Below are 21,225 nucleotides of genomic sequence, written 5' to 3' on the forward strand. Positions count from 1 at the left end.
GCTCTAAGGGACCATTCAGATATCACTAAGCTGTGTCGTCCTGTAGTAAAGTAGCAGGACTGACAAAGCCATACCAACAGATTCCTTTGGAAGAGTCAATATGTAGGGTATTCTAGCCCTCTGACCCCGCCAAATGCACATGGGCTGCAGAGCAAAACTCCCAAGTAACTTTAATGGGAAGTTCTTGAAACAAGTAAAGAATACATGTAAGGACTGTTATTTCAATCATACTTATTCGCCCTATCCAAGTAAGGTACATTGGAGTCCATTGCCTGATATAAGTTGCCTTAAAAAAAGGGAAGTTTCCTATACACAAATCCTCTACTCTAGGAGTAATTTTTTAAAAAAATGTATTAATACAAATTCAGAATATACACTGGGGTACACAATTTTCACAAGAGATGTATAGCATGGTGGAATCGAAATGCAGAGAATCAGGACAGCAGTGATACTAGTACAGATTACAGCCGGCATAGCCATCCCTAACAGTGCTCCATATTAAATACTCACACATAGTACGGCTAGGGGGGGGGTCGTCTATCCCCCCCTCCATTTCCAACCCATAGTACCTCAACCAGGGACTCTAAATCTTAGTGAATTTATTTGGGCACCCTCTCGCCCTTCACATCACCTTTTCCGCAACCATGTTGAGGTCCATGCCCGTCCTCCACTCATTGATTGTAGGGAGGTTCAGGGCGCCCCGGTATCTAGCAATATCCCTTTTGGCAACCACCAACCCTGGGTTACATAGCAAGAGTTTGCAGCGGGGAGTTCTACCTCGGAGGGAATGCCAGCAGAATAGGTTTGGTGTCCATGGACAGTTGTGTCTCCGCATTCAATTCCTCTAGTATCTGAGACGAGTATAATTTTATGTAGTGGCATTCCCAGATATATGTTCTGCACTCAGTCTTACATCGGGGGCAGTTAGGAGTCTCGGCCCTCCCCATAGTGTGTGGGCATGCCCTGTCGAAGTAGACTCTGTAGGATCTTTAATTGTATCAAGCTCAATCGTAGCTTACTAACCACCACCCTCGGGTATATCAAAGCTGCTTCCCAGTCAATGTCTTCAAATGTTTAGGCTGTGGTTGTTCATTTCACCCTAAAGGTTTTCAGCCTATACTGAATGGTATTTATGAAGGCTTTGTATGTTCACAAGACAGATTTGTCAGGTATTTCTCCCTGGAGTAGACTACCCTCAAGGGGCGCGAACTCCCAGATATCAGAAGTGTCTATCTTCTCTGACCTCCATTCGTGTTTCAGTTGTAGATATTTGTATCTTAAGGTGGCAATCAACTGATATTCACATTGAAGTGAGCTTAAATAAATCGGGGCGCCCTTTTTCAGGCTGTCATCCAGCCTGGATATCCCAACCGTGTCCCAGGGTCCAAAGCCCTGAAGCCAACTGATTTCTGGAAGTCTCGTCCCCTCCCATAGTGGAGTCTCTCTCGTGTGTATCTTCTCCCACTGCATTTGTTGTTCTGCACCCTTCCAAGCCTCTACATCACTCTGGGTTGCTGGTAGTAACTGCCAGACTCCCCTCTTCCCATAAATATAGTGGAGATAGGTGTGTTTTTGGAATTGTTAAATGCCAATGGAGGGCATACGTCGCCCTCTTGGCGTCCAGTGATAAAAACATGCTCAGGCTAGGTCTATTTTTCACCCTATCTAACCAGTTGGTCAGTCAACGGCACTCGTTTTGGCATAAAACCAGATTGATCGCAATAGATGAGGGATGTGATCACTGGCAGGAGGCATGTAGCCAAGATAGTGGCCAAGATTAGTTTCTACTTTTAATAGCAAAACAGGTCGGTAGGACTCGCATTCCGTGGCGGGCTTCCCTGGCTAGTGAATCACTACCACTGTCTGGTGGAAGATCCCCTCCTTCTGTGCGGCCAGGTACATACTCAACAAGTGCAGACCCAGCAAGCTCGCATTTGCTTTAAAGATTTCTGCCGGCAGTCCATTGGGACCAAGGGTTTTTCCAGACTTCTGCCTACCAATGGCATCCGTAACCTCTGCCAGTGTAGGTACTTTTCAAGGGCTGCTCGGTTGCCTCGGGAGAGTGTAGGGGTGTCAATTGTGCTAAGGTAGCTACAGATTTGGGGGTCTTCCGCTAGCGGCCTGGTTTTATAAAATTCTGCATAATAGCACGCGAAAACATACGCTATGTTTTGAACTGTTGTGTGCATCACCTCGTTTTCACGTATGTAAGCTACCCACCTCTTACCATCTCTTTCCTACCCAACCAAGCTAATAGTCTCGGTCTCCAGTCTCGTATAGACGGCGTTGTGTGGCTCAGAGCTGGTCTTTCACTTCTTGGCTAGCCAATGCCTGATATTCCCTGCGGGTAACAGCGATCTGGCAAAGTGCAAGTGGGTCAGCCCTGGAACCTAAGTGCCCCTTCTTGGTCCAACGGTCACCAATGCCTCAATCTCACTGGTCTCTTTCCTCTTCTTTTGAGCTATAATATTTTACTCCCTATCTCGAAGTACAGACTTGTAGGACTCCCACAAGGTGACCTTTGATAACACACAGCCCTCATTTTCATGGAAGTACAAATCTGAGTCTGTCTAAATCTAGCTGGCAATCGCCCGGTCCCTTAGGTCCCACTCATTCAGTATCCATCCTTGCAGGTGTCCATGTGGTATCCCTCCCACTGTCAGCCAGAGAGGAGAGTTGTCAGATAGGCCCCTAGCCAAGTATGCTTCCATTTCCACCGTCTATCTCTCCCGCAGGAGCAAGGAGGTAATCTAGCCTAGAGAATACCTTATGCACACAGGAAACGAATGATTAAGTGTGATTGTTGGGGTGGTGTTGGTGCCAAGGGTCAATTAGGCCCAGTGGTACAGGAACTCAGCCAATGGGGTAGTCCCATACATTCCCAGACTTGTGCAGTCTATGTGTGGGCCAATAACTTCATTAAAGTCTCCCTCTACTATGTGTGTTGAAGGTCCGGAGTCCAGGAGTACCTGGCTTACTTATTCAGCATCTGTTTTTGTAACTGTGGAGGTGCGTAACCACTAATCAAAGTGAGTTTCCTCCGGCCCTTTGTCCCCTGGACTGCGACAAATGTACCATTGGGATCAACCCAGGTTTTAATAGTGGGAAGGGGGGTGCTATTTTGATTAATATGGCAACTTCCCTGGATCCAGATTAGAATCCTGTATGTGCAAGCATACTGTAGGCACCCCTCCCTAGAAAGGAGAGGTGTTTCCTGCAGGAGGATTATATTGGGTTTAAGTCTCCTGAAATAGCTGGTTACCAGCCCTCTCTTGATTTTGTTTCCGAGCCCAGTGATGTTCCATGTCAGCACTGAGGATCCCCTCTTATCCATCATGTGTTGCTAGGTTCCCTGCGAGGGCACGTGTTGTCCTGTGCCGGCTCCATTTACTTGTTACACTGCCCGTGACCCCAGTATCCCCCCCATCTACCTTCTGATAAGAGAACTCCCCTTCATGTACCTTTATGTCCCCAGTCCCCCAACAAGTCCCCCCTCCTCGCTCTCTTCCACTACCCACGGACGTTCTCCAAATAGTCAACCTTTACAACTGTGTTGTAGGTACAGCTTAAGAGGTCTGTATACCCTCCCTCCTCCTAGATCAATCCCTTACAAACAACAAGGTGGTATCCCAATACTAGACTAGGCACCCACTGGGTGTTAACATACAAGTATCAAGGGGCACCTAGTGCCATCTTACTGTCGCTCTGCATCCATCAAGCCCCAGCATCTCAGCCTACTTAGCCTCCCTCATGCAGCCATTGTGGGAGCTCTTGGTCGGCATCCTCTGGAGTCTGCTCTTCCATAGGAGTAATCTTTCAGAAAAGCGGGTGATCGCCATCTGCCAAATATTCCTGATCGGATGGGTCATAGGTAGTTAGTTCTCGACCCCTGAGCAGTTTCTTTCTGGTTTTTGTTTGTGGCACCTCTTCATCTAAATCTGTGATGTGAACCCTCCCCTCAGCACCTAGCTCTGAGCAAAAAAGGTGTCCCCACTTGTTTCCTATATGACAGGTTGAGCAGGTGAATCCTTTTCTCTCTACACTGTTTCGGACCCGTGCCCTAAGGAGTGCCAGGGTGGTAAGCCCCTGTTGAATTCAACCGGCGTCTCGGAGGAGGGCTCTTCGTTCCAGGTATCTGCCTTCCCCAGCATCTGGAAGAAAAGTGAGTTGCCCAGGAAGATAACTGAACTTTGCCGGAAAGAGCAACATATTTGATGTGAAGAGTTCTCAGTTTCGCTTTGATGGAATCGAAAGTTTGCCGTTGCTTTTGCACCTCCCAGGAGAAATCAGGGTACACCATTATCTTGGCATTGCCGTGTAATTTCCCCAGTCAATCTCAACTCCTGGAGTATTAGGTCATGGTCTTGTCAGTTAAAAAAACGGGCACTCAAGGTTATGGGGTGATCCACATGGTGGCCTAAAGCTAGGCATCCGATGTGCTCGTTTGATTATAAAGCAGGGCGTAATCTGCAGTCAGGAGGAAGTCTCTAAGCCTTGTGGTCAGGAAGAGTCCTGTATCTACTCCCTCCGTCCCTTCCAGGAAACGAAGCGTAGGTGGTTTCTGCACGCCAGAGTTTGTGTTGTCCACCTTCCAGGTTACCTCTTTCAGGGAGGCAACGAGATCCGTGACTTTCCTGCGCAGGGTGTGGGATAGGTCTTCTACCTCGGATATACAATTTTCTCAGAGAGAGAGTGGTATGTCTTGGCACAACAGGGTCACCTCAGAGCGTATCTCTGCCATTTTCTCCTCCAGGGCCACCCTGGAGACATGTATCACCTGTGGGAGGACTGCGTTGTCAGGAAAGGCTGTTGCTGCCCCCTCCGCTTCAGATGGTGCAGGCACAACATTTGCGTATCTGTCTATCTTACCCTGTTTCGACAGTTTGGGGTCTTTATCTCTGGCCATTGTGAGTCGTTGAAAATGAATGCCTCAACTTTAGGTCAATGGACCGGATCTTCGTGTCCCACGCAAATGCCTGTCTCCAGGTGACTGCTAGTCTCTCAGGGTAATTCTGTTGTCCAATGTGTGGTATTTGTTTTCAGTTTCTATTTTTGGTAAATTCTGGTGGTGTGTTTTTTCAGTGTTTTCAATACCTTAAAAACAGTGGTTATCAGTGGTTACACATTTTCGCACCATTAAAAACAGAAACCGTGTTTTTCTGGTGTTTATAGAACTTTTTGGTTTTATTAGGACTTGCTTTCTGCACTGATAGAGCATGATACATTGACAGTGTACATACAGTGTGAATGAGGCACAAATGCATTTTTATAAATGAAACTTATCATAGTACATCATACAATACTTCTTCAGTGAGTCCTTGGTCATGCACGCTTGCTCTTGCCATCCCATGTGAACTTTTATCTGTGAAAAGACCCTCTCAACATTGGCACTTGAGACAGGCAACACCAAAATTGCCAGTATACAATTTGCTAACTCTGGTCACTGACATAGCTTTCCATGTCAATACTGGTGCACCTGAAGATTGTGATTCGCTGCGACAAGTTCTGCAACATGTGTGTTGAACTGGGCGCATATGCCCTCAGAATTATTGAAGGAGTCAAAAGTGAGGCAGGACTTTTCAAACTCCGGAGAAAACTTCCCTTTATGGAAAGGATATAGAACTTGTGCAGAGTACCACAGTGAGGCCTCATTGACTTCAAATGCCATGGTTGCTGAAGTGCTATTTCTCCTACATTGTAAAATAAAAGTTCCTGAATTGCTCACATTTCTTTGTTTACCAAGTGGCAAGCACTCGGACAAGAAATATGTTGCAGCACCAAAGTCACTAAAAGTGTCGCCCAGCCTACTCTCAAGGAGATGTTTCACATATACACCAATTATGCTGAACACTTGGTATACAAGGGTGCTTTCAAACTCTAGTTTTTTTATTATGTTCACTACAGCAGTCATTCCTTCCTATAAAAATCTAAGAATGCAGTAGAGTGTGCTTTTTTTTCATAATCACCATCAATATGTGACCAAAGATCCTCACATTTCTTCACATATCATCACTCAGCAAAAGTTCTGTAAGCGGTTGACACATGAATAATATAGCATTCATGGACTCTAGGACTGAGAACCACCAGCTAAGTGACACATTCGGGATGACTTTCGTTGATGCCACACAAAGGACAAAATGAGAATTATTTGTGTTTTAGTTTCCGTGCATAATAAAGCAGTGCACCAGAAGGGACTAAAAAGTCAATAGAATTCTTCATTAACTCTGTAGATTGTAAAGATGCTTTACGCATACCATCTAACAAGTGGCAAGGATCTCTTACAGGGAAGCACTTCAGATCAGGCATCTATTTTGTCAGGTCATCACACAACTTTTTCATATACGTAGCTGAATCACTGCAAACAAACAAAATCACTCCAATCTTTGTTGAACTTGGTAAAACATTTTGCAGCAGCATTCCACGTGACACTGCATTCCAAGTTTTCCAAAAGTCTGGTGTTATGCTTTCACCAGTATCCCAGATACTTTGTGACTGCACTCTTTTCACATATACCGGTTACTATATCTTGCATTGAATGTTTAAAACCTTGGGTGTTTGGCTATTCAACAAGATCAATACTGACTCCCTAGAAAAGGGGGCTGATGTATCAAGGGTTTTTGCCCATTATCTGTGTGTAAATTGAATGGCACATATTGGGAAAGATTCTTATGGAACCCATATTTTTCCTATCAGTTAAAGACTCAAACGTAGCCCAAAAATATGATTTTGATATTTCCTGATTCTCTACAGTTTATAAAATAAACAAACATGCTTCTAACCCCTGTATCTTTGGACTAAAGACCACAAAACTGAAAAGGTAGAAGAAACATTATTTTAGTGACATCCCTAAACAACAAAACTCAAGCAGAATAATGTTAGCCCAGTCTTTCTTATGGTTACCTTATATAACAAAGTTTAATTGTACTGGCCTCTTCAGGAAGTAATAAAAACGACTTTCATTCTCCTTTTCCTTTTTTGAATTTGTGGTTGTGCAGGTTTTTTTTCAGTGTTTATATGTTTACACTGGTGAGGGCTATTTCCCTTCCAGTGGGGTTGTATCAGTTAATATAGGTTTAAACCTAAAACCGAACAGCCTAGGTATTTGGTACCGCGTGCAGCCGATCAGCCCCACAAGGATGGGTCTTGTCAGCCTCAAGGTGGCCTGTGTCACCGGGTGTTTTCAGGGTGTGCTCTAACCACTCAGTCTCACACAGGGCCAATGTTCTGCTGGATGGAGACCTTCTGAAGGGGAACCCAAGCCTCAGGGCACCACTGCTGTCACTGTGCAGTCTCTCCGCAGCCCTAGGAGTGAGGGAGCACCCTTCACACCTGGGGGGGGGGGAGGGACTCCTGCTGCTCGACGTCTGCCTCAGATGTCGTTCACCTCCCAGTGGACTAGGTCGTAAGCTCCTCGTCCGGGCACTCTCTAGTCTCCTGTGCCACTTTGCTAGGTTTCTCCAAGGAAGGGGGAGTCTTCCCATGGGTGATGTTGCACCCCTGTCTTGCTGCTGCAGATCCGTATGTCATCTCAGTCTTGCCCCTGAATCAGCAACGTAAGAGGGTAAGGGGGCTGCTTAGCAGCTTATGCGTCTTTGGTAGTTTCCCACAGCTGGTGGCCGTCTGGAGCTTTCCAGCTCCACTCGTTCTGCTAGGCCCAGGCATGTCGACTACTCCAGCCGGCACTCACTCAACTACGTGTTGGGCTTCCTCACCCACGTCCACACCAAGCACATTTTTCCATGGGGGTGGAGAGGACCTCTGGCTTCCCCCACGCATGGCCATCCTCCGTGTGCCTCTGCAAGAGAGCCAGCAATCCGCCACCGTCTGAGCCACCCATGGTCCCACAGCCCCTCTCACCTGTGCATCAGTCTGGGTGCTCCGCAGCTCCCTCTCGAAGTAGAGACAGCAGAGGACCAGCGGCCACTAAAGCACAGGCCGGTCCAGGGGGGGGGGGGGGGGGGGGGAAATCCAGCTTCCCTCTGCCCGGCAGCAGGATCAGAATGCTGCACTTGTTCTCCTCCACAACACGAGCGCCGAGGACACCAGGGCACCACAATCTTGAGCGTCTGCACTCCTCCGCGGCCTGATTAGTTGTTGGAGGCCTTCCAGACCCAGATCCGCTCCTCACCCGTCTCTCTGCCACCGGTGAGTTCCCCACAATTGAGTGTGTCGCTTGTCAGTGTCAGATGGCAATCGAAGGACAGGATCTAATACAGGATTTGATGTGCAGTGTCAGCTTCCGACAGATGGGGCTACACAGCCATTTTGCTGGCTACGCCCCCTTTAAGTGTAATCTTGATCCCCAAATAGGTAATTGAAAAGGAAAGACAGTTGCAATCTCCTTCCTCTCTACTGAAGGGGTTAGAAGATGGAGTAGGAAGGATTTTGAAAGGTTAAGCCGAAAACCAGATACAGTCTTGAATTCTCAAAGCTCTGCCTGTAGAGCTGGTAGGGAAGAAGGGGGATGTAGGAGATAGAAGATAATCATCCCCAAATAGTTAAATCTTCTGTTCATCTGGGCCGAAATTAACTCCCTCAATCTCTTTGTTGGCTTTATCCTCTCTGCTAGGGGTTCTACACTAAGAGCAAAAATTAAATGAGAGAGGGGACACCCCCGCCTCGTTCCTCTTGTCAATTCGAAGAATTCAGAGCTTGTGCCATTTATTAATACTCGGGATCGAGGTAAAAAATGAATGGACTTGATCATATTAATAAACTGGTCCCCAGAGCCAAAACCTCAAAGCGTATTCATTAGAAATTACAAATCGGCTCGGTCAAAGGCTTTCTCGGCATCAAGTGCCAGTAAAACAGATGGGTTCTGCTTCTCATTTCCTTTTTCTATTAAATGAATAACGCGTTACAAGTTGTCATGGGTTTGACGACTCTTGATAAGCCCTGACAGATTGGGGTGGATCTGTTCAGGCATGATCCCTTCTAATCTAGTGCCTGGTATTTTAGTATAGAATGTGACATCCAGATTAAGTAGGGCAATTGGTCTAAAAGAGGTGCACAGTTGAGGGCTTTTCCCCGGTTTAGGGATAACTGTAATCAATGCCTCTCCCATCGATGGAGATATCTCTTGGGACATAGCTACATAATTGAAGAGGTCAGTTAGAGGAGGGGTGAGGTTGGAACTAAAAGTCTTATAAAATTGGGCATAGAAGCCATATGGACAAGTAGTCTTGTGGAGCGCTAGGGAGTGATCGTGCTTCCTCTCTCACAATAGGGCTATTTAAACTCTCAATAAATTCCAGGGTACTCGCGACAGGTCAAACAAGTCTAGAAATGTTGTTTGGTCTCTATAGCTAATGAGTCTGAGGTGTAGAGTTGTTCTTAGAAATGTCAAAATGTCCGAGCTGTCACTTCCACAGATTGGTGAATCATTGCCAACTCGTCTCGGACCAATATATTCCTTTTCATGCTTAAATCTTAATTGCCTCACCAATAGGGAGTCTATTTTGCTGCTGCGTTCATTAGAGGTTTTCTTTAAATGTTGGAGCCACGGGCAGGCTATCTCCAAAGGCAAAGGGGTAGCTTTGAAGAAAGTTTGACTACAGACTTCCCTTCCTCCGTTTGAGCTCATGAGGCCAGGGGGCCTATTACATATCTAACACAAACTTTACCAATTGAGTGGGTATGTATATGTATTTATTTTATCCACTAATCTAAATCAGAGTGCACTCAATTTTGAGTTTTTTTCAACAGGAGTGGTGTCCAGGAGCATTCCCTTGGATCTGAAGAAAAGCCTTGGAGTAGCGCTTGAAACATGTAGACCACAGAATTTCATGTACAGATTATGTAATTTTCAAATGTCTCCCCATTTTTTAACCTTAACGGATAGAGGCAAGTATAAATGGTTATCTTACTAAGCCAGGTATTTTGAATTTCCCTACTACAAAGAGCCCCCCACTCGTATGTTCCGGAGCAGAATGAGAAGAACTCAATGATAAAGCATGACAAAGGGGAAACCCTGTTGGGTGAGGGTTATTTAAAGAAAACTGTTCTCTACTGAACATCAGAAGTGGAAAGATGGTCACATTTGACTTATCGCTTTGGTTATGTTGTGTTGTGTTATATATGATTTGTAGCGTGCACAATTACTCAGGAGTATCCATTGCTTAGTGGAGGCGGAGTGCCCTTTTTTTTACCTCTAGCTCCCTCAATCTTTGGCAGACGAAGTTAGACCCTTGACATTCCATGTTAAGTATGTAAGATCCATAGGAATAGATTATAAAAGCTCCCTTGAGAGAGCAAAGCTCCCCGAATGCTGAATAGGGAATCTGGTAAGTTCACAATGTTTCACCTCCCTCAACACCTCCTCCAACAACCCCCGGTACCCCCTTCCACGCACAATAGGCACTTTCCCTACTATGCAATGAACAGAACATAAAAACATAGAACCATACAAATTGGATCATGTGGTTCCTCCAACAAATTGTCGTATCATCTAAGCTCAGCAGGAAGTAGACATTAACCCGCCAGGGCATCTCGTAGAGTGAGCGAACGTAACATGTTCCTGAATGCAAAAGGCATTAATCATAATCAGGAACAACCTTCATAATCAGACTAGGAAATTACATTTAGTGGACTATCACTACGAGACTGGCGTGAATCATCATCTGTTCGTGCAACAGCCACAATAAAGGCAAGCAAATGTTTGAGGGGAGATGCGGACATGAGCAATAACCATAGAGTCCAAAAATCTACTGTGTGGAAAATGGATCAGCTGTGAGAGACTCAGTCCCCCTCATTTATTATTAAGCCTGCCCTTCTCTGGGTATGCCAGGCTCTTGTAGTACGGTGCTTACTGGATTCTGCATATAGATTCCTTGCGACTAGCCATTGCTGGCGAGGTTTCTCCAGCAACTCCCAACAGGGCAGCTGCTTCTGCAAACTCTGAAGTGACATAGTTTGTAGTTAAGTTCAAAGGCAATACCAAAAGGAAAGATCTATTGATATTTAATGTGTCTAGGCTTCAATGTTTCAGTGATGGGGCAGAACTGCAATCTGTGAGCCAAGGTAGCCAGGGTGATACACTGAACAGGGAGCATGTTGCACCTTGAAATTCAATAGTGCTGCGTTTCCTGGCCCTCTGGAGGACTAGTTCTCTGGTCCTGAAGAAACTGGATTTAGCAAGAATGTCTCTGGGTCATTTCTTCTCTCCATTGGATCAGAGGCCCACTCTGGCAGTGGGCCTCAGATGGTAATCTCCCAACATATTCGGAAAAAGGCCAACCGTAAATTCCTCTAGGTCTGGGCCTTCACTGCCCTTCTCCAGGCTGCTCGCTCATATCATCGCCACAGGAGCAGTTTTCCAAATCCTCACATTTAAGGAGAGCAGACTGCAGGTGAGACTGAAGAAGTTCCACCCCTCCTTCTAAAGGATGCATTCTTTGTTCCAAGTCCTGAAACACTGTCTCCAGATCCAGGGTGCAAGTACTAACAGTCTATATCAGACTGGAGGGTGATTAACCAGTAGTTAACTTAAGTTTTAAAAGATTTGAAAAAGGCGTTAATATCTGCATTGAGTTCTCCCCTTAACTCTTTTTTGAAATCTCACAGAGAGGAGGAGGTCCTCCTTAGTCAGTGCCATAGAGCCTTCTGGAGGGGGTAACACTCCCCACCCTCGTTTCCGCTGGTTGTAAACAGCTCAACACTATTAGGTTGGATCTTCTTATGCTACACAGAAGCTGGTGAATATCATGTAGCAATAGTGTGCAAAGCAGGCAGTGACTGACAATATTGAGCTATAGTTAAAGCTGAAATCAAATTTCAGGTGTGGGTGGGCATATCTGCATGAGCAGATATGCCCCTACAGTATTGGGGTCTATTCCTTTGTATTGTAAATGCTAGGCAAGCCATTGGGAGTACATGGGCTGGGAACTTGACAACCTGAGTTCCACAGCACTGTGTTGGCTTCACTGAGCACAGGAGTGTTTGGTACCAAACTACTCCATTCAATAAACCCGTACTGATGCCAGTGTGGGATTTATTGTAACAGGTACTCACAGGGCACGTCAGATGTGACCCCTGAAAAGTACCAATGCTGGTGGTCACCGACTGGCTTTAGGCAGCCTGCCACACACAGACATGTTTCTGGAATCCTGGGTGGAGAACCTCTGCTCTCTGGGACCAGAAATAATGCACAACCTGGACAGAGGTGTCACACCTCCTCCCCCAAGATGGGCCAGTAGTCGTAGGGTAAGCTTCAAAGGCCTGCTGCCTTCGTAACGCGACACACAGCCTCTCTTGCTAGCAGCAGATGGAAGCCTCCGGTTTACAACCCCACTTGGGGAGGGGGGACCTAGAAGAATAGGAGGTGTGCCCACATCTAAATTGAAGCACATCTTTCAGTCCCTGCCATCTTGAAGATAGGGAGACCCCTCCAATCAGGGCTAGGTCATTGCCCCCTCGGACAGGAGGGTGGCATAATAGAGGGTGTAGTCACCCCAGGTAAGGTGCCCATTGGCCCTACCTACTACTCCTCTAAAACACCCCTACATTTAGTATTTATGTTGCTTCCCCAGACCTACAAACTAGATCTGCAACAACCTATGAAGAAAGAAGACATCCCTGCAGAGAATACTGCAGATGACAACTGCCTTGGCCCTAGCCCTATTAGCAGGTCTCCAGCTTCTGTGACCCGGCGACCTGTCTTGCAGCCAGCAACCTCTGAACATCCGGGGAGCCTTCGCAAAAGACTCCAATCTCCAGTGGACAGCAGACCTGTCCAGATGAAATCAACTCCAAGGACTCCTGTAATGACAACGCTGCACCAGCCACCTTGGGAAGGTCCACCAGCTATCCTGACCTCCAATCCAGTGTTTGCTGACCTATCCAAACGTCTGCAGTGTGAATGAGACGGGTCCCCCCGCCCCCCCCAACCATGACGGGCAAACCAGATGTCAAACAGCTCCCCTGCATCCGCAGTCCCTGGGCTTTGGGGAACTTGACCAGTGGTGCCCCGTGACCTTCAACATCCCAACTTACCTGTGCTGTTGCTTTTCTGCCTGTACCCTCCTGTTCGCCACCTGTACCCAAAAAGAAGAACCTCCACTGAAACGCAATTGGCCCACCTCACCCAATGATGCTGAAATTACACCCAGCCGCCCTGTGCCACTAGTGGTGTATACTTGGTGCTGCTTTGCGGCCACGCTGTGCCTACTCTAACTGCCAAAGCTTGATCCCTGCAACCGATCTACTCACCTACAAGAAGTGTAGCTTCGAGCACCTCAGTCTTCATTAAACGAATTGGGTCTAACTCAGATTTGACCTCTGCACCCGTCTACCCCTGTGCTGCTGGTGGTGGTGCAGTGTTGGGACTAACCTGACCCTTGGTCCTTGCTTACCTATGGGCCCAAAAACTGGAAATATAAGTTGTGTTACACAGATAAGTACGCTTTATTCTCTTCTTCCATAGGATGAAATTGAACTGTTCAGAAATTGCACTTTTTTGAAAGTGAAAAGTATTTTTACCTAAAAAGGTACTTACCCTATTGCGAAGATCTTGGTCTTAAAGTACAAACAAAGCCTATTTTTATAACATTGGTGTGGATTCCTTTTTTCAGCTGTGAAAATGCCCAATTACAAGTTCATTTTAAAAAAGCTTATTAAAACTGAATCGCTTAAACTAGACCAAATTGATTTAGCAGAGAGAAATTATGCATGGTATGGGATTAATTAATACCAATCACTACGTATTCAGCCGTATTTGTATGTTTTTTTCTCCGCGAAGTTCAAAAATATGTTTTTAAGGCTACGTATGGGATTAAACCAAACAGAGGGCACGCAATCGTGGATTAAGCAATGGCCGGACTCTAATTGTAGACTTTGTGGTTGGCCACAGGAAACTCTAGTCCATATAGTGTGTGTGGTGCCCCAAGTTGATTAAGCTTCGACGTATAGTTTTGAGACCTTATTTCTTGGAGAACGGGGTTAGATCTGATCGTCAGGCATTAATCATTATCTGGTGAATCGATTCAGTTATGTCATTTGGTAAAACTTTTCTTGGCAGTGGAAAAAATGTTTGATACAATAAGGTAGATCTCCAGTATTATTTGGCATATACGTTTTATCAGTTAATAATAATGTCATAAAGGTAATCACGTGACATCCTAAAAACAGGCGTACCACTACTATTGTAAATTGATGCACTTTATATTTGACTTAATGTGATGGTTAGTGCAAGAATTGCATATTAGCACTTTATAGCAAAATGACGCACTTTATTATTGCTTTGATATGATGGTTGCGGCAATGAATGTACATTAGTACTTTGAAATGTAACTTGTGCATGAAATGTACATGAGAAACTTTTTGGGGGTTTCAGATATTTTTGCATTCGTATAAGGAAATAGTATGCTGTGCACTAAGTCACCTGTAAAATATAAAATGTGCAATATCATTCTGTAATTATTGATGTTATGTGAATGGATTCTATTATTTTTTATAAGTTTTAAAATTGTATATATCGGATAGTTTTTATTTTATGTGCGGGGAAGATGTTTTTGTAAATGAATTTTTAATGATTGATCTAGTGATTATGATTGCAATGTGAAGTTGTTGTGATTGCAATGATTTTAAGTAGTCAAGCAATAAAAGATTTATACACACAGTGTGGATTCCTTTGAGCTGTGGCTCAGTTATTGGTCATTGTGTGCAATAAAGCTCTTACACTCCTCCGTGTAATGCCTAAAGATGCTCGCCCACACTACCACTAATCAAGCACTTTGGGTTTTACATTGAGCCCTGTACACTTTTGGGGAACCCCTGGACTCTAATGTATAACCTCAAAGTTGTATACCATATACATTGCCAGCTTCCTAGAGCTTTGAAATGTTACACATATATATATATATATATATATTTTTTTTTTTTTTAGACACAATCTCAGCTTTCTCTCATCAGGAGCCCAATTTCTGGATACCAGCAGCGCAGAAGAAGAGAAGGAGACCCAAGTGCAGGTGAGCAGTGATTTATTCAATTTCGTGGAAGGCACACCTCGGCATAACGTTTCGGCCTACACCGAGGCCTTGGTCACATGACGCATGGAGAGGGAAGGCAGAATTTAAAGTGCAAGTGCATTTACATTGAGATTGTGGTTGGTTGCAAAAGGTCACATGCTATTCACAATATAGAATAGACATAGACAACATCTTGCGCAGCTACTTCGAAAATCGCGAGGTAATCCCCATTTAAATAGCTGTACATGTGCATGAAACAGGGTGTAAACAATTTCATCCAGACATAACATTGTATGTACATTAAATAATAATATATATATTTATCAACTTAGGATCTAAATTTCATTTATCAAAAATATATAATACTACCAACAATAAATATATCTACAGTTGGTATGGAATTTACCCTAGGGGAGGTGGCGGGTGCAATGGAGAGATTAACAATGGGGAAGGCCCCGGGTCTGGATAGATTGTCTGGTGATCTTTTCAGACACCATCCGCAGATCTGAGGGCCGTATTTCTTAATCCTTTTCAATGCCATCCTGGGAGGCATGAAGATCCCCTGTACTTGGCTGGGGGCGGAGATAGTGCCCATCTTTAAAAAGGGTTCCCCCCCTGCTCCCAGCCAACTACAGGCCGATCAGCCTCATAGATGTTCCCCAAAAACTCTTCTCCCGTCTTCTCTTGGACCATCTCATGGATTGGATGGAGGCTAATGAGATCTTGAGCCCACTACAGGCTGGCTTCAGGAAAAACTCGTCCACCATGGATCAGATCTTCCGCCTCGTCCTCCTGTACTGGAAAACGGTGAGGATAGAGGGGGGAGACTGTACATGGTGTTCGTGGACCTGAGGTCAGCCTTCGATATGGTCCCACGCAAGAAACTTTGGGAGGTCCTAAAAAAGCTAGGTGTTCCCACACAAATACTGCATGCCATAATTAGGCTCCATGACAACAATTACGCACAGGTCAGGTGTGGGAGGGATGGAGCGTTGTCTTCTAGGTTTCCTGTTCGCAGAGGGGTGAGGCAGGGTTGCGTCTTGGCGCCAACCCTGTTTTGCCTCTGTTAACAATATCATATCCCACCTGGACAACGTTAGAGATAATGACGCCCCCCTTTTGGCAGGCAGGAGGGTGCCAGCTATTATGTTTGCTGACGACACCCTCCTGCTTTCCAAATCCCCGATGGGGATACAAAGGATCCTAGATGGATTTGGTCTCTTCTGTATACAGCATGGTCTAGAGATCAATACCGAAAAGACCAAGTTCATGATCTTTAACCCATCCCCAAAGACTAGACCAAATCCCACCCTGGGCGAAGCCAGTCTGGAAAGGGTTACAACTTTTCAATACCTGGGGGTCACATTGCATGAGAATCTTTCCTGGGACCCCCAAATATTAAAATCTCGGTTGAAGTTGTGCCAACTTTCAGGTGCCATTCTAAAGGCTGTGAACACTTCCACCTTTAAACCTATAAGCCCGGCACTAGAGCTTTACAAAACTCAAGCCAAAGCAGCTGCATCCTATGGCAGCGAGCTTTGGGGGTATAGAGCGGGGCGTGATTTGGCTAATGTGGAAAATAACTTTCTAAGACGCCTTTTGGCACTCCCTCATGGCACACCTCTGCTCCCCCTAAGATTAGATGTGGGATTACCTTCCATCGCCATAGAACTGGAGTCAAAGCCACTAAGATTCTGGTATAGGCTATGGACCACCAGCGAGCTCGCTCATTACAGGCGTGATCTCACCCATGTAATGAGCTTGAATAAGCGCGATAGAATCCCATGGCTGGCCTTTGTTAAAAAGGAATTGTATCGGTTGAAACTGCAGGAGCTATGGGAGGACCCAGAGCAGGGATGTCGAACCATTTCCCGCAAAAATCTGGTGCAAATCCATAAGGAATCTAGTTTAGCTCTTCTCCTGTCCGCCACTACCAATGGCACCCTGACTGACCGTTTTTTGGAATTTAAGAATTCCTATGAATTTGAAGATTTATTGACATAATATTCCCCATACTAGCGAGGAAATTGTTTATACAGTGGAGGTTAGGCACTTTGCCCATAAAAACCTTCACCTGTAAATGGCTTAAGGGGGGGGATAGATCCTGTCCTGGATGTAACATGTATGATGAGGAGGAAATTCATCTCCTTTTCTTCTGCCCTGCCTACAATAGACCCAGAAACTACTGGCTGGTGCCCTTATGCAGGAACCTGGGATCTAGGTCTTACCTGTTTGTATATAGAATTTTAAAAACAAGCACTCTGCCCCATATTGTATTTGCAGTGGCTAAGTTCATTATGGCTATGTGGCAGATAAGGAAAAAACTGCTACTCTCCTAAATGTAGAACATTTGAATGTTTCTCCTAATCAGTATTATCCCTTTTAAACTTTGAAACTATTCCTTTTAATATCATGTAACTGAGTCTCCAATCCATTTTTACCCTTGGTACATCATTAAAGCATATTTACCATTGTATTTTAAAATGTAATGTACTCTTCAAATGTGGATGTATAAATGTATTTTGTATGAATCTTTTATGGTCTTAAGGACCGAAATAAAGACATTTTGGATTGATATCTACAGTTAATTACTATCAATATATACAGACTGGATAAAAAGCATCTTGGGTTATACAATTGAATAAATGCAATTAATCTAATCTATATATATATATCTATATATATATATATATATATATATATATATATATATATATATATATATATATATATATATATATATATATATATATATATATATTCAGTCGCAGGTTAACACAACTTTGCACGAAGGCCACAGGAAGACTTTGAATTCACGTTGTTTATTTCCAGCATGCAAACACAGGGCTTGATCATCATTGTCCTTCCTTTGAATGTGGCGCCTGACGCGTTTCAAGAGTTCAGTCTCCCTTTCTCAAAGGCGCATTCAGTTATGGCATCGATGTTTTCCTTTCCGCATTTGCACTTTTATTCATTACACCTGCTTTCTGGGCGTAGTCAAACGCATGGCTTCCTGGGTGTTGTAGTGCTAAACAGGTTTTCACCAAGTGGGTGTGCACATCGTGTCCAACTTTAAAACTAGTATTTCCCTTGTGGGTTGAAAGCGGAATTCTGCTGTCCTGTGCTCCGCTTTGTTGCTGGAAATGTGAAAGGCAGACACGTTCCTGCAAAGACGCTGCCTTTTGCTTCCTTCTTTTTGTCACAGCTTGACTCGATGCTGTGACCAGATCCGCATTCCTGCAGTGGGCCTCTGTGCACGACCGTGTCAGGCCGTCAAAAATAAATTCAGTACTAGTTTAATACTAGTTTTAAAGTTGGACACGATGTGCACACCCACTTGGTGAAAACCTGTTTAGCACTACAACACCCAGGAAGCCATGCGTTTGACTACGCCCAGAAAGCAGGTGTAATGAATAAAAGTGCAAATGCGGAAAGGAAAACATCGATGCCATAACTGAATGCGCCTTTGAGAAAGGGAGACTGAACTCTTGAAACGCGTCAGGCGCCACATTCAAAGGAAGGACAATGATGATCAAGCCCTGTGTTTGCATGCTGGAAATAAACAAAGTGAATTGAAAGTCTTCCTGTGGCCTTCGTGCAAAGTTGTGTTAACCTGCGATTGAATATATATATATATATATATATATATATATATATATATATATATATATATATATATATATATATATATATATATATATATATTGCGCTCAAACAACCTTGCGAATCCAAGGAAGAAAAGACAGCACTCGGGGGGGTACCAAATTCACACAGTAGTTTTATTCACCACAAGCGTGCCACACATATATATATATTCACAGAAAAAACCATAGGTTATAGACCATATATAGTTAGGAATTTGCATTTACAAAACCTTGAAAATTCACTGAAAAAACCATAGGTTATAGACCATATATAGTTAGGGATTAGCATTTAAAAAACCTTATTTTATTTGCACAAAACCATTGAAATTCCATATATAGTTAGTTGCACTAACTATATATCGCGGACCCGCAATCCACTGCTAATGATGTCACATATTACATCATTCATGACATGGTCAGTGACATCACTGATGACATCACTGATGACATCTCAAATGACATCACTGATGACATCACTGATGACATCGCTGATGACAACACCCAGTGACTGTATGTTTCTGTAAAGTTAAAATATGTCTTACATATTGAAGAATGAGTGGATGTATAAGTGTCTGGATGAAGGATTTAGTAGGTGCATGACTGACTGTATGAGAGAATGATTAAATGTGTCTCACTGAGTGTATGGGTTAGTGATTAAAGTGTCTTAATTTGGCAATCATTATTTATGTTGTTCTGTAAACTGCTGCATGTTTAAATCAGTAGCTATATCAGTAACTATATGGGTTATTGAATGGTTGCCCAAGTATTTGTATGGGAGACTGAGTATGTGTGTGGGTGGCTGGGAGGTGTATAACTCTGTGCATAGATGTGTGAGCAGTTGATTCCCTAGGTGTATGGGTTCAAAAGTGCATGTAGAAACAGCTGTATGGACAGTTGACTGTGTGCATGAGTATATTGGTGAGTGAATGGATATCTCAGTGCTACATGTCAAAGTAAGTACATATGTAAAACACACTCCATGTGAGAGTTGACATATATAAATAACTGAACATAAGAGCCAGTGAATGTGTGAGTGGCTGTATGAATCATTGTGAACTTGTATCAAGGATTGTATAAGAGAGTAAATATGTGTTACTATATGTTTGAATAAGTAAGGTGTGTATAACTGTATAGTTGAGGAAATGGAGATGTGATTGATTCTTTGCATGACTGACTAGGTGTGTGAGTAACTCCATGGATGTGTGACAGTCTGTGAGTGCCTGTTTACACTGAGTGTATCTAAGGTTATATTAGAGTCTGAAGATGTATTATCACATAAATGATATCATCAGTGATGTCATCAGTAATGTCAAATGAGATGTCAGTGATGTCATCAGTGATGTCATTTGAGATGTCATCAGTGATGTCATCAGTGATGTCATCAGTGATGTCACTGACCATGTCATGAATGATGTAATATGTGACATCATTAGCAGTGGATTGCGGGTCCGCGATATATAGTTAGTGCAACTAACTATATATGGAATTTCAATGGTTTTGTGCAAATAAAATAAGGTTTTTTAAATGCTAATCCCTAACTATATATGGTCTATAACCTATGGTTTTTTCAGTGAATTTTCAAGGTTTTGTAAATGCAAATTCCTAACTACATATGGTCTATAACCTATGGTTTTTTCTGTGAATTTCATTGTTTTTTTAAAAGCTAATATCTATAGCTGTAAAATATATTCTTTATTAAGTGACGTATCACGTAGCCCGTGAGACGCCTCATGATTCATCGCATAACCGTGACGTATCGTCTCTGCAGCGCAAACCAAACCCAAAACGTAAGCGCGCCAGAACACGCTTAAAGATATATATATTTTTTTTTAACCTTAATTAGACAAAATCCACACGTGCACATATCACAAACGTTCAAAAAACACAATATGTCGGACTCTCGTTACGCTGCCGGTTAGCTGCCCGGTTAACGTACCAGGAAGCACCTTTACCGCGAAAAATCGAATTTTTTTTTTTCTTTTGCCCCGCAGGGAACTTTAATAGCCCCCTCATCAATCCTAAGGGTTCAGGAGGGGTCTGCCTTACCCCTTTCATTCATTTACACCTTTTTTTTTTCCACCTCTTGTCTCTCGATCCTACCGAGAGACAAGATGGCGGCCGCTCCGAACTGTTTACAATGTTGACAGCCAATCAGCTACTCCTCAGACTCCCGTTACACTGCCGGTTAGCTTCCCGGTTAGCTGCCCGGTTCGCGTACCAAGACGCGACTCTACGGCGAAAAAAATCGGATTTTTTTTTTTTTTTTTTGGCCCCGCGTGGCTTTATAATATCCCCCTCATCAATCCTATGGGGTCAGAAGGGGTCCACCTTGCCCTCTTTCCTTCATTTCCCCCTTTGTTTTGGTCTCCTCTTGTCTCTCGATCCTACCGAGAGACAAGATGGCGGCCGCTCCGGACTGTTTAGAATGTTGACAGACACCGGAGAGCCAATCAGCTTCGCTTCGCAAAGTTCCGATACGCGAAAAGTTCGCTAACCGGAGCGCTACCCGGAGCGCTGTTACAGATATATATCTTGTTTTAAACGTTAATTTCTCAAAATCCACTGAAGCACATATATTGAGACCTAGCAAAGGCACATCGGGCTAACAGTCCCTACAA

General features: G+C 44.1%; 1 protein-coding gene across 2 annotated transcripts in view; it reads right to left on the bottom strand.

Annotated features, from left to right (window-relative positions):
* The window catches only part of CD9 (CD9 molecule), a 198,650-nt gene that overhangs the window by 49,091 nt on the left and 128,334 nt on the right, over positions 1 to 21,225 (bottom strand). The gene's annotated exons all lie outside the window — the stretch shown is intronic.

Source organism: Lissotriton vulgaris, chromosome 1_1 (assembly GCF_964263255.1).
Source record: "Lissotriton vulgaris chromosome 1_1, aLisVul1.2, whole genome shotgun sequence".
NCBI classification, from domain to species: domain Eukaryota; kingdom Metazoa; phylum Chordata; class Amphibia; order Caudata; family Salamandridae; genus Lissotriton; species Lissotriton vulgaris.